This window comes from Artemia sp. Qi Xiang Cuo, chromosome 12, assembly GCF_049724085.1.
Source record: "Artemia sp. Qi Xiang Cuo chromosome 12, ASM4972408v1, whole genome shotgun sequence".
In the NCBI taxonomy this organism is placed as follows: Eukaryota; Metazoa; Arthropoda; class Branchiopoda; order Anostraca; family Artemiidae; genus Artemia; species Artemia sp. Qi Xiang Cuo.
Window position 1 is genome coordinate 48,903,949 of NC_142805.1, and position 13,435 is coordinate 48,917,383.

The 13,435-nt window shown below is 33.9% G+C and overlaps 1 protein-coding gene across 7 annotated transcripts in view; it reads right to left on the reverse strand.

Moving 5' to 3' along the window:
• The window catches only part of Glut1 (Glucose transporter 1), a 148,827-nt gene extending 135,708 nt beyond the window's left edge, over positions 1-13,119 (reverse strand). For 4 of the 7 annotated variants that reach the window (XM_089098293.1, XM_089098290.1, XM_089098289.1 and 1 more), the window contains exon 1: positions 12,987-13,069. The gene's annotated coding sequence lies outside the window, so the exon portion shown is untranslated. Of the gene's footprint in view, positions 1-12,986 lie in introns of all 7 variants that reach the window. The other 3 variants (XM_089098295.1, XM_089098292.1, XM_089098291.1) reach the window with 3 other exon arrangements.
• Positions 13,120-13,435: the final 316 nt, after the last annotated feature.

Sequence of the window (13,435 nt, forward strand, 5' to 3'; positions counted from 1 at the left end):
TAAGTTCGCCATGACATAAAAAATTTAAAGTTCAATTCTAAATTTCTACATAGAAGATAGGAAACGTTATACTATGATTGTGATTATTTTCTATGAAGATTAAAAGTTTCACTTCAATTTTAAATTTTCTCAAAGAAGTGAAGAAAAGTTCAACTTCGATTCTGAATTTTCTCAATGAAAATGAAACAAGCTTTTGATCATTTCTATTTTCCCAAAATAATATAAAAATTTTCCACTTCAGTTTAGATTTTTCTCAAACAGATGAAAAAATTTAAAATACTGTTCCAAATTTTTCATAGAAGATAGAAAAGTTCTTGTTCTCTTCTGAATTTTACCAAAGAACATAATTCATTTCTAATTTCTCCAGAGAAAATAAAAAGTTTCCATATCACTTTTAAGTTCACCAAGACATAAAAATTTAAAGTTCAATTCTAAATTTTTACATAGAAGATAGGAAAAGTTATACCTTGTTTGTGATTATTTTCCATGAAGATAAAAAGTTTCACTTTAATTCTAAATTTTCTTAAATACAATTCCGACCTTTCTCAAAGAGATGAAAAAATTTGAAGTTCTGTTCCAAATATTTTCCCGGAAAAAGAAAAGTTCAACTTCGATTCTGAATTTTCACAATGAAAATGAAATAAGTTTTTGATCAATTCTGTTTTCCTAAAATGATATAAAACTTTCCACTTCAATTCAGATTTTTCTCAAAGAGATGACAAAATTTTAAATATTGTTCTAAATTTTTCATAGAAGATAGGAAAAGTTATACTTTGATTGTGAACATTCTTCATCAAGATATGGAGCTCCACTTTAATTCTAAGTTTTCTCGAAGAAGTTCAAAATGTACAAGTTCTCCTCTGAATTTTCTTAGAGAAGAGAAAAAAAGTTAGCTCAATTTTGAAATTTACCAATGAAAATGAAAAAGCTTCCATTTCAATTCCTAATTTCTCAAAGACATAAAAAATTTAAAGTTCATTTCTAAATTTTTCCATAAAAGATAGGAATGACTATGCTATGATTGTGATTATTTTCCATAAAGATAAAAAATTTCACTTTATTTCAAATTTTTCTTAAATTCAGTTCATTCATCTAACCATCAAAAACACTTGGTTAGGTTAGGTATAAATAAATATTAATAAATAATTAGAAACATCTCTACATGTTTAAGTTAGGTTAGGTTAACTTATCATGAACACTCATGATAAGCTAACCTAACCTAACTTAAACATGCTAAAAAGATTAAATTAGGTTAGGTTAGGCTAGCTTAAGTTAGGTTAGGTTAAGTTAGGTTAGGTTAGGTTAGCCTACGTACGCGCGTGTACGTAGGCTAACCTAACCTAAATTGAACTTTAAAGTTTTTCAGCTCTTTGAGAAAAGTCGGAACTGAATTTAAGAAAATTTAGAATTAAAGTGAAATTTTTTATCTTCATAGAAAATAATCACAATCATAGTATAACTTTTCCTATCTTCTACGGAAAAATTTAGAAGTGAACTTTAAATTTTTTATGTCTTGGGACTTTTCTTGTTCCGGGAAAATATTTGGAATAGAACTTTAAATTTAATTCTTTGAGAAAGGTCGGAATTGAATTTAAGAAAATTTAGAATTAAAGTGATACTTTTTATCTTCATGGAAAATAATCACTATCATAGTATAACTTTTCCTATCTTCTACGGAAAAATTTAGAAGTGAACTTTAAATTTTTTATGTCTTGGCGAACTTAAAACTGAAGTGTAAGCTTTTTATTTTCTCTGGTGAAATTAGAATTGAATTGTGTTCTTTGGTAAAATTCAGAAGAGAACTTGAACTTTTCTATCTTCTATGAAAAATTGAGCCTGCTAGTAGTATCATTATCTCTAAAATTATTGTTCTTACATCTCTGACCTTTTTAATAGATATTCTGAACGTTTGACGTTCTTGCATACCCTAAAAATAATGAACACTTAACAAAATAATGCATTAGATATTTTTAATGAAATAACGACATGTAGAATATTAATATAAAAATATGTTAAATACATTATTATACATTATTAGTACACTTGCGCTTCACTTTCCGTCAATTCATCTTTATATTCATTGATGATATTGTCTACTAATGTCCTTTTTATTCTGCCTGCGATTTCACTGTCTATTTTCACATTATTTTTACATAGATAACAGTTTTAGCACATTGACTTGATATGATTTATGATGTTGATGCAGCTGTATGCATGTCTTCTTTGTCCTTTTGCTCTCCTTCGAATGGTAACACCGGAATGATTCCGATAAGATCTATCAACTGCTAACATGCTACCAGAACCATTAGCTAGAAGTTGTCCCTCTTCATCAACTATTATTTTTAAGTTGGCATTCTCTTTGACTACTAATTGCTCTGGTAATGTTACTCTCGCATATCCACCGCTTGCATGATGGAAATTCTTGGGTACACCAAAGGAATTTAACTCCTCACTGTCATGACAAAGTATGCATATATTGCCAATAAGATCTCCACTTTCACTCATTTCATAGTTCAGGTATTTCTCCTTGTCATCATTCAACACGACGACGATTTTTTCATTTGCACATACTATCGTCGAATAATTCATCTTCACTTTTTACAGATATGAATTGTGTGTTGATCCTTCCACTGCATAAAAAATACTGATTTAATGCATGCAATAAACTCGGTAGTGTCGATAACCTGCCATAAAGTATCAGTGGGAAAGCTGCGTCGTGTCTATGAACAAGCACAGAGTACGATTGGTAAAGCCGTAAGCATATTTCATGTCATTTTAAGATTTAAGAAAATTTAGAATTAAAGTGAAACTTTTTATCTTCATGGAAAATAATCATAATCATAGTATAACTTTCCCTATCTTCCGTGGAAAAATTTAGAAGTGAACTTTAAATTTTTTATGTCTTGGTGAACTTAAAACTGACGTGGAAAATATTTGGAGCCGAACTTTAAATTTTTTCATCTCTTTGAGAAAAGTCGGAACTGAATTTAAGAAAATTTAGAATTAAAGTGAAACTTTCTATCTTCATGGAAAATAATCATAATCATAGTATAACTTTTCCTATCTTCTATGGAAAAATTTAAAACTGAACTTTAAATTTTTTATGTCTTGGTGAACTTAAAACTGACGTGGAAGCTTCACCTACGAAATACTAAGAAACCATAGCTCAGAAAAGCCTGAAATAGCCAACTAATCATCCCAAACTAGAAGTTTCAGACAACAAACACCTATGAGGGACTAAGAATCCTAGCTCTAAAAAGTCCAAAATGAAAATTACACTTCCTAAGTCATAATTTTCTGAAAGCACACACCTATTAAATGCTATAAAATCTAGCTTAAAAAAGTCAAAAATAGCAAACCACTCATTCCCAAATCATAGGTTTCAGTCAACACACACCTACGAAAGGCTAAGAAATCCAGCTCACAAAAGTCAAAAATAGCAACCCACACATCCCAAATCATAGGTTTCAGACACCACACACCTACGAAAGACTAAGAAATCTGGCTATGAAAAGTCGGAAATAGCAAATTGCATACCTCAAATCATAAGTTTCAGACAACACACACCTATGAAATACTAAGAAACCTTAGCTCAGAAAAGCCTGAAATAGCAAACTATTCATCCCAAACTATAGGTATTCAGACAACAAACACCTATGAGGGACTAAGAATCCTAGCTCAGAAAAGTCTAAAAAGCAAAACTACAAATCCCAACTCATAATTTTCTGACAGCACACACCTATGAAAGGCTAAGAAACCTAGCCCAGAAAAGTCAAAAATAGCAAATTAACCATCCCAAATCATAGGTTTCAGGCAACACATACCTATGAAAGGCTATGAAATCCAGCTCAGAAAGGTCAAAAATAGCAACCCACCCACTCCAAATCATTGGTTTCAGATAACACACATCAACGAAAGACTAAGAAATCTAGCTTAGAAAAGCCCGAAATAGTAATTTACATATCCCAAATTATAAGTTTCAGACAACATTCACCTACGAAATACTATGAAACCTTAGCCTAGAAAAGCCTGAAATAGCAAATTACACACCTCAAATCATAAGTTTCAGACAACACACACCTACGAAATACTAAGAAACCTTAGCTCAGAAAAGCCTGAAATAGCAAACTACTCATCCCAAACTATAGGTTTCAGTCAACAAACACCTATGAGGGACTGTGAATCCTAGCTCTGAAAAGTCCGAAAAGCAAACTACAAATCCCAAATCATAGGTTTCAGACAACACACACCAACGAAAGTCTAAGAACATTATATCCAAAATCATAGGTTTCAGACAACAAACAACAACGAAATACTAAGAAATCTAACTTATAAAATCCAGAAAAAGTAATATACATATCACAAATCATAAGTTTCAGACAACATTCACCTACGAAATACTATGAAACCTTAGCTCAGAAAGGCATGAAATAGAAAATTAGACACCTCAAGTCATAAGTTTCAGACAACACACACCTACGAAATACTAAGAAACCTTAGCTCAGAAAAGCCTGAAATAGCAAACTACTCATCCCAAACTATAGGTTTCTGACAACAAACACCTATGAGGGACTAAGAATCCTAGCTCTGAAAAGTCCAAAAAGCAAAACTACAAATCCCAAATCATAGGTTTCAGACAACACACACCAACGAAAGACTAAGAAATCTAGCTTAGAAAAGCCCTAAATATTAATTTACATATCACAAATAATAATTTTAAGTCAACACGTATCTAAAACAGTCAAAGAATTCCAGCTCTTAACAGTCTAAAAGCAAACTAATTATCCCAAGCTATAGGTTTCAGACAACAAACACCTATGAATGGCTGATAAATCTAGCTCAGAAAAGTCAAAATAGTAATTTACATATTCCAAATCATAAGTTTCTGACAACACATACCTATGAAAGGCTATGAAACCTAGCTCAGAAAGGTCAAAAATAGCAAACTACTCATCCCAAACTATAGGTTTTAGACAACAAACACCTATGAGGGACTAAGAAATCTAGCTCAGAAAAGCCCGAAATAGTAATTTACATATCCCAAATCATAATTTTCTGACAACATTCACCTACGATATTCTAGGAAACCCTAGCTCATAAAAGTCTGAAATAGCAAACTACTCATCCCAAACTAGAAGTTTCAGACAACAAACATCTATGAGAGACTAAGAATCATAGCTCTGAAAAGTCCAAATAGCAAACTACACATCCCAAATCATAATTTTCTGACAACACACACCTATGAAAGGCTAAGAAATCCAGCTCAGAAAGGTCAAAAGTCGCAAACCATCCACCCCAAATCCGCGGTTACACACAACAAATACCACCGAACGCCGGGGCCCGGGGCGGGCCTTTCAGGGGCTGGGGGGGCCTTTGATGACCGGGGGGTCTCTTCGGGAGTGGGGTTTGGCGATTGGAGTCCTTGGGGTGGGGGTAGGGCTATCGGGGCCCTTTGGGGTTGGGGTAGAGGACCTCACGACGCTGTTCAAATAGAACTTGTTTACTATAACGACCACACTCAAAACCTCTTCTAAAAGCTTTTCTAAAATCATCTTTTAAAATGTCTCTAACTGTTTCGCCGAAATAATTCCCTAAAATGATTAAAACCATTTCACCCAAATAATCCCACTAAAAGTAATTTCTGTGTGTTCCTTTTGTTTTTGGCATCCTTGCGCTGTCCCATTTCAAATTTCTAGGAAACCCTTTCCTACGTTAATCTCTTCATCTCATAAATGTTCCTAGCTACACTATTAAGGTTTCGTTAGAATAATTTATCTCTCCGACTTAAAGCTCAGTGAAGCCGTATTTAAAAATAGAATTTCTATCTCTTTAGACTCCCGCATAATTCCAAGATAACAAGTGATGTCATTTCTAATTCCTGACACTAAAGATCAATGAAGCCATATTTAAAAATAGAATATTAATTTTTCTCTCTGACCTAAAGAACGTTTATCCCTCAGACCTAAGATTAAAGAAGCCATAATGTTTGTTTCCTAATTCCCCTTTCGTGAACCAATAATTCCCCCGCAGATTATGTAAATCAATTTCTCAGGTTAGGTTCGCCTAAAGATCAAAGAAGCCATGTTTGTTTCTTAATTCCCCCTTCGTGAATCAATACATTCCCCCGCCGATTATGTAAAACAATTTCTCAGGTTAGGTTAGCCAAACAACAATGAAGCCATGTTTGTTTCTTAATTCCCCTTTCGTGAACCAATAATTGCCCCTCCGATTATGTAAATCAATTTCTCAGGTTAGGCTAGCCAAACAACATAGATTTCTGTTGACATCCATAAATGTGAGAAAGTTCATGTTTTTTCATTCTCACTGACAACAACCATAAAACAGACATGAATTGCTGATGACATCCATTAAAATGAGAAAGTTCCTGTTTTTTCATTCTCACTGACAAAAACCATAAAACAGACATAAATTGTTGTTGACATCCATAAATGTGAGAAAGTTCCTGTTTTTTCATTCTCACTGACAAAAACCATAAAACAGACATAAACTGCTGTTAACATCCATAAATGTGAGAAAGTTCCTGTTTTTTCATTCTCACTGACAAAAACCCTAAAACATACATGAATTGCTGTTGACATCCATAAATGTGAGAAAGTTCCTGTTTTTTCATTCTCACTGAGAAAACCATAAACCACGTGGTTCTCGTGGGATCAATAGGGGCCATTCTACTTGCATATAGTTTTTCAAAAAAGTGTATATGCAATATTTCCTGAACAGCTATTAAGTTTAACTTTCAGGACATGTTGAAAGGGATGTTCGACAATGGTCTTAGGGCAACCAGTGTTCCATGCCCTTTTTAGCTGCAATCTCCCCAAAGAAATCTTAGTAAACTTAATGTAAAAGCTCCAGAAGATGTTGAGGGGGATGTCAAACCAAATCAAAGCAAACAATATTCAGGAGGGCTGTCTAATGGGTACAATAGCAATATCTAAGGAATGGTTAAGGTTTTTGAGTTTGAACTTTAAAATCATGTTGAGAAGAAAGTTGAAAAAAAGGGGGGCAATCAGCCCCCTCCTCTTGCCCTTTTATATGCTCCCCTTTACACTGACAGAAATACTAAAAAAACAACATTTTATTCAGAATAGTCACTAGGTCTAATAGCTCCACCTCCGGGGGTTACCATACCCACACAGCCTCCGGGGCAAGGATTGTCTATATTTCCAATTGGTTCATTTTTCAGGATTTATCATTAGGAAAGGGGGGGGGGGGAATGTTGTATCCTGGGTATATTCTAGAAGACTAGGAGCACTGAGTTGAAATTTCGGGGAATGTTGAGGGGTATGCCGAGCTAAATCAAACGATACTATCCGCATCCAATTTATTTATTTATTTAATTTCTAACCCGTCACTACAAAAAAGCAAAAAGACGGAATACACCATAATACAAAAAGAAAGAAAAAAGAAAACAAAAACAAACAATACAGAACAAATTCTTAAAAGCACTACATCGACACTACTGCCGCAGGAGGGAGGACCACTCGTGCGACAGCCTTGCGTTAAAATTGTCGATCTGTTTTCTAACCGCTTGACATGGTTCTGTAACTTTATAATGAAGGCTAATATATGAGTTACGCGTCCACAAAGGTAGTCTCAACAGGTACTTTGCATAACGAAAGTAGTTATGTTGCTACTTTCGTAACATAACTTTTCGCATATACAGAATATGCGGCAGCGCAGTTGCGTTATACAACCTAGGTAAAATCATGCGATTAAAACGCAGTTTATTTGCCACAATTTTGCCATTTGACGCCAAAATACGCTTTTGCAGGTGACTAACTATGAGCGAGCGGGTAGCTTTTAGCACGGAAGCCCCCACAGGAAGGCCCAAATAAGTTAACGAAGACACTGGCTTAACGGTAAATTCACCAAGTTTAATAGATGCACCAATCGAATCGTATTCGATTGGTCGAATATGATTCGAATCATATTCATTATCAATAAGGTGTATCTGTAATATCTTAGGACTGCATGTAACTGGTACTACTTTTACTTGTGACTACTTTCAGGGAATGTTCAGTTATGGACACAACCCATTTTGCCATAAGGCTAAGATGGTACAGGCTTCTGGTGATCTGTCAAAAGGAAATCTGTTCAATTATTCATGTTGAGATTGTTGTCTATTAGAAACGCCCACATCTGCAGTGGCGTAGGTACTCTTGGCTAAAATTTCACATACTTATATCAGGACTATCAAGTATAGTATTATGACTTCCATTACGACGAATTGTCTTAATAGCATTCAAATAGATATCTGTGAATCAATTCTTTCACGGGAATCCGTAAAATTTTCGAGATTTTCCTTTGAAAGAACTGATTTTCGTATTAAAACAACCTATTGCAGGCCTATATAACCTCGCATCCATACAATTTGTCAATAAGTTTGTTATGCCAAGCATATTGTGTAAAATTGTTCTTTTGTTTAAATTACATTACAAGTACCGGGTAATATAGCAGGTTATTGGGTAGATCCCTAGTTTAGCATCTAGTTGATGATACTTTTACAATTTTTGTGTTAGGACGCGTTAGAGTTTATTGGGACACCGGAGTACCAGAGGACTTAAATTAGTGGCTTCAGGACAGTTCCTGGCAGCCCATTAGATTTACATATATTGGAGAAAGATTAGTCAACGAGAGACTGTGGACCGCTCAAACACGATACCATACTCGAGTGGAGGCCAATAGTGGCACTGGTGGCACACCACAAGATACCTTACAATCACTATAATAATCAAGATGACTGGAAAACAAATGAAAATAAACTGAATATTTAATATATAATGATACTAATTCCTGGAAAATCAAAAATCCCAATTTTATTTCACCGTAATTTATTTTTTTGTTTTTCAATGTTGTAAATATGAAACGAAATATTTGTAATATACTTCGTTTTCTGTAAAGCACAGATGACGAAAAAAGCTTAAGACATTTGCAGTTAAGGAAGGGGAAAAAGGGTAATAGCCAAATTCTTGTTTGTATTAATTTTTGTTCGTTTTAAGTTTGACTTGAATATTCAATTTAACTTATACTCGCTTTAAGATTTATTTATTGATCTATATCAGTTATTTCAGCTATTACCTGTTATTTCTATGTCTTCTATGATCGTTTATTTTGATTTCTGTCCGTTTTCGGTTTCATTTATTCTTTAATAGTAACTTCTGCTCATTTTGAGTTTGAATTATCATAGGAATTAATTTCTACTGGTCTTAAGTTTAAAATGGCTCTACTTTTCTTTGAAAAAATTGTTTTCGGAACAGTTTTTTTTTGTAATTAATTTCTTTTCGTTTTTGATTGCCAAAGTTTTGGTTTTGGTTAATATAATGAATATTATATTAACTCTAGTGTTTAACTGTATATGACGTAAGAATTAAAATAGTCGGTTCTCATATAATAATTCTATATAGTGGCTTTAGATTTATTTCAACACCCCCTTACATTCTCTGAAAGTTTCATCTAAATGCCATTAGCTATTCCTAGGATATTTCAGTTAAGCCCTTCTGACAACCGAGATGCACATACCGTAGTATTTTTTTATTGAATTTTATGACCCTTAGCCACTCCTAAGATATTGCAGATGTACGCCACTGATAACCTGTATCCGAATAGTTTCTTAGGATTTAATGTACCATCTCTATCAGTATTACCTGAATGTCCAAGCACTGTTCAGCGAGCCCTGAAAGTTAAAATTTAATGCCGGATGCACATTGTCCTAAGTAGCCGAAGTTAAATAACATGAGTTATGGGATTTTATTTGGATCTCCTCACATTGAAATTTTTCCGCTCACATTAAAAAATAAGTACTATTTTTACTATTCCAAAAATAAATTTTACGATTTAGTAAATATTTACCCACCCCCCCTACATTTTTTTCAATGTCAATTGATGCCCCCTACTTACAATAGTCTATAATATTGACTGAAACGTCACAACTTTCACTTCCAACAATTGAAAAAGTCTAAACTACTACTTAATGTTACAATTTGATAATGTACCAATCACTGGCTCCTAAAAATACAATGTTGTCATTAAATAAAGCTTTGTTAGTTTTACCTATAGTCTATAAAAATTCAAGGAGACACATAAAAGGTCAAATTTTTCCTAGTTTTTCTATTTATTCTATCCTGAAACTTGGTAAAACTCCTCATAATTTGTAAAACCTTACCAAAAACTGTTGCAGAATGTGGCCTCTGTTGTTTTTCGATAGAGCACCTACGAGTAACCACTTAAAATTTCCTGAAAAACTTTTAGCATCTTACTGTAGGTTTCCATTAACAATAATAATAAAAATAAAATACAATAAGGTATCAGAGAAAAAGAAGCCAGCCAGTAACTGGTGTATTATCTTATACTTATCAAATAATTAAGCTCATACTTTGGACTCGCAAACAAAATTTTCAATTTAACTATTCTATAGACGTATAGACGAGACATTAAAAGGCCACATTTCTAGAATCACATAGTAACAACGGCAAAATTCTATGTGAGGTGACCATCTTGGAAAGTGTTCTTTTAATTTTCGTTCTTTGGATTGAACTTATATGGCCTATTTTTAATAAAATTGACAATCTGTTTTTCAATTGATGCCATATTTTAAGTATAGGCTATAATAAATTTCTCAAGTGATTAGTGCCCGTGCCATATTATAGTCACACTTGTCGATAAAATCAAAATTACGCACGACTACAGCGCCAATTACGTTCGCCGTTCGTAATTTCTTGAGTTGAACATTGTTCAACTTTCAAGCATAAATTTCTTGACTGACCAATCAGAGTCAACGCTTTAGGCATACTTTTTGAAATTGAAAAGATGGAAACTTATAACAGTGGTTTTTCTATCTGGGAGAGGAATCTGGCAAAAGCTAAGAAGAATTAGCATTATTAGAGAACAGCGCCAATTAAGTTTGCCATTCGTAATTTCTCGAGTTGAACATTGTTTAACTTTCCAGCATAAATTTCTTGACTGACCAATCAGAGTCAACGTTTAAGGCATACTTTTTGAAACTAGAAAAGATGGAAACATAGAACAGCGGTTTTTCTATCTGGGAGAGGAATCTGACTAAAGTTAAGAAAACCTAGTATTAGTAGAGAACAGTTGGACACAAATTACTGTTGGAGCAAACTCTTTAAACTAATTTCTTGCAATTGTGATTTTTTTCTTCTTAAATACAAGCTAAAATCAAGAAAATTGCCTTATCATTCATAATATATGGCTTTCTTTATCGATAGATGTGACTATGATGTGACACGGGCATTAGTATTAGTAGAGAACAGTGGGACACAAATTAGTGTTGGTACAAACCACTGTATATAAATAACATTACAGTAAGATCACGGGTCAGTGATTTTTGGACTACATCCTCGGCGTGTACAAAGAGTTCCTCCCATTTAATCTGTCTTTAGCCAGTGTACAATGCTGAAGACAAATTTCGGGTTCAAGAGAAATCTGACCTGTCTACCCGTGAAAAAGTCCATGTGAAAAAGTAAGTACTATTTTTACTATTCCAAAAATAAATTTTACGATTCAGTAAATATTTACCCCCCCCCCACCCCCTACATTTTTTTCAATGTCAATTGATGCCCCCTACTTACAATAGTCTATAATATTGACTGAAGCTGAAACGTCACAACTTGAAACGTCAAAACGTCACAACTTACATCCTCGGCGTGTACAAAGAGTTCCTCCCGTTTAATCTGTCATTAGCCAGTGTACAATGCTGAAGTCAAGTTTCGGGTTCAAGAGAAATCTGACTTGTCTACCCGTGAAAAAGTCTATGTGAAAAATGACAGATTAATGTCGCTTATGTTTCTAGCTGTTTAAATGTTCCCCGGAGCACTTGCATCTTGGTCCAGGTTTTTATAATGGTTGACATAAGGAATGATCGTACTGTGTTATATCTATATACAGTGGTACAAACTCTTTAAACTAATTTCTTGCAATTTTAATTTTCCGCTTTTTAAATACAAGCGTGACGGTAAAATCAAGAAAAATGCCACGTCATTCATGGAATTTTTATTTTTTTTTAGCGACAGATTTGACTATGATGCGGTCCGGACATAAGTGGAAAAATTTCATCTTCCTAATTAGCCTAATACCAAGGCCACATTATGGTCACACTTATCAATAAAATCAAAATTACGCGCGACTACAGCGCCAATTATGTTTCCTGTTTATGTTTCCTGTAATTTCTCGAGGTGAACATCATTCAACTTTCAAGCATAAAATTCTTTATTGACCAATCAGAGCCCGGATTTAAGGCATAATTTTTAAAACTAGAGAAGATGGAAATTCAGATCAGCAGTTTTTCTATCTTTGACAGGAATCTGACAAAAGTAAAAAAACAACGTATTATTAGTATATGTTTTTGTTCCTGAAATACAAGGGTGGCGGCAAAATCAAGAAAAATACCATGCCATTCATTTTTGTTTTCTTTTTTCTTTTCTTTTTTTTTATCAACAGATGAGACTATGATGTGGTCAAGGCAGAAGTTACGGAAGCTTAAGTGAAACGTGAAAGTAAAATCTATGTGAAGTAAATAAATTGTGTTTTCAATTCTAATGTGAACGGGACGAAATACCTATGTGCATCCGGCATATTGCGTGAAACTTAATGTTTTGATCTTGTCAACATCCCCTAACACAGAACGTAGCGTTAGCAGAGAATAGTTGGAAACAAATAAGTGTTGGTGCATTATTTTTAAACAAATTTCTTGCAACTTTAATTTTTCGCGTCTGGAATATAATCAAAGAAAAACCCCAAAATCAAGAAAAAACCCCATGCCATTAAACTTGGCTAATAAAACATGGCTTTCTTATCGATAGATGTGCCACTATGATGTGGCTCGGGTATTATAATGAATGGCTGGCTGATTTTTTGCATTACATGTGATAAGTAGTCGTGATTTAGAATATAGACAGAGTTTTTAGTTCCTGCGTGTATTAGCCCTAAAGGGTAAAATTTGCGAAATTTACCTTGTATGAAAAATATAAGTCCACCAAGTCAAATTTTGCCAAGACTTAACACATAAAAACTGAGTAGCCAACAATAATTCCTAAACTAAATAAAAGGCGTGGTACTAAACTAGTTTTAGCATAAGCAGAGACTACGAAAAGATAGGATTGTAGAATTTGCTTGTCAGATCAATACAGGGAAAGATAACGGAGAAGCCTGCGCGAGTCTCCCTAATAGCTGCCACAGGAGCGCTAGTAATATGGAATTAAGCAGGTTATACATACGAAAAGAATGGGTCATAACCTTGTTTTTGCATTATTGACGTAATCCAAGAGAAATTAGCTTTATGCTACCGCAATGGCAGACTTTCATGTACCTAATGTTGTAGAAAATTTATATTCCTATGCGGAGGCAATCATTCGAGGGGTTACCCAGTTCTGAAAATTGTGCAGATTGGGTGGCGTGAACA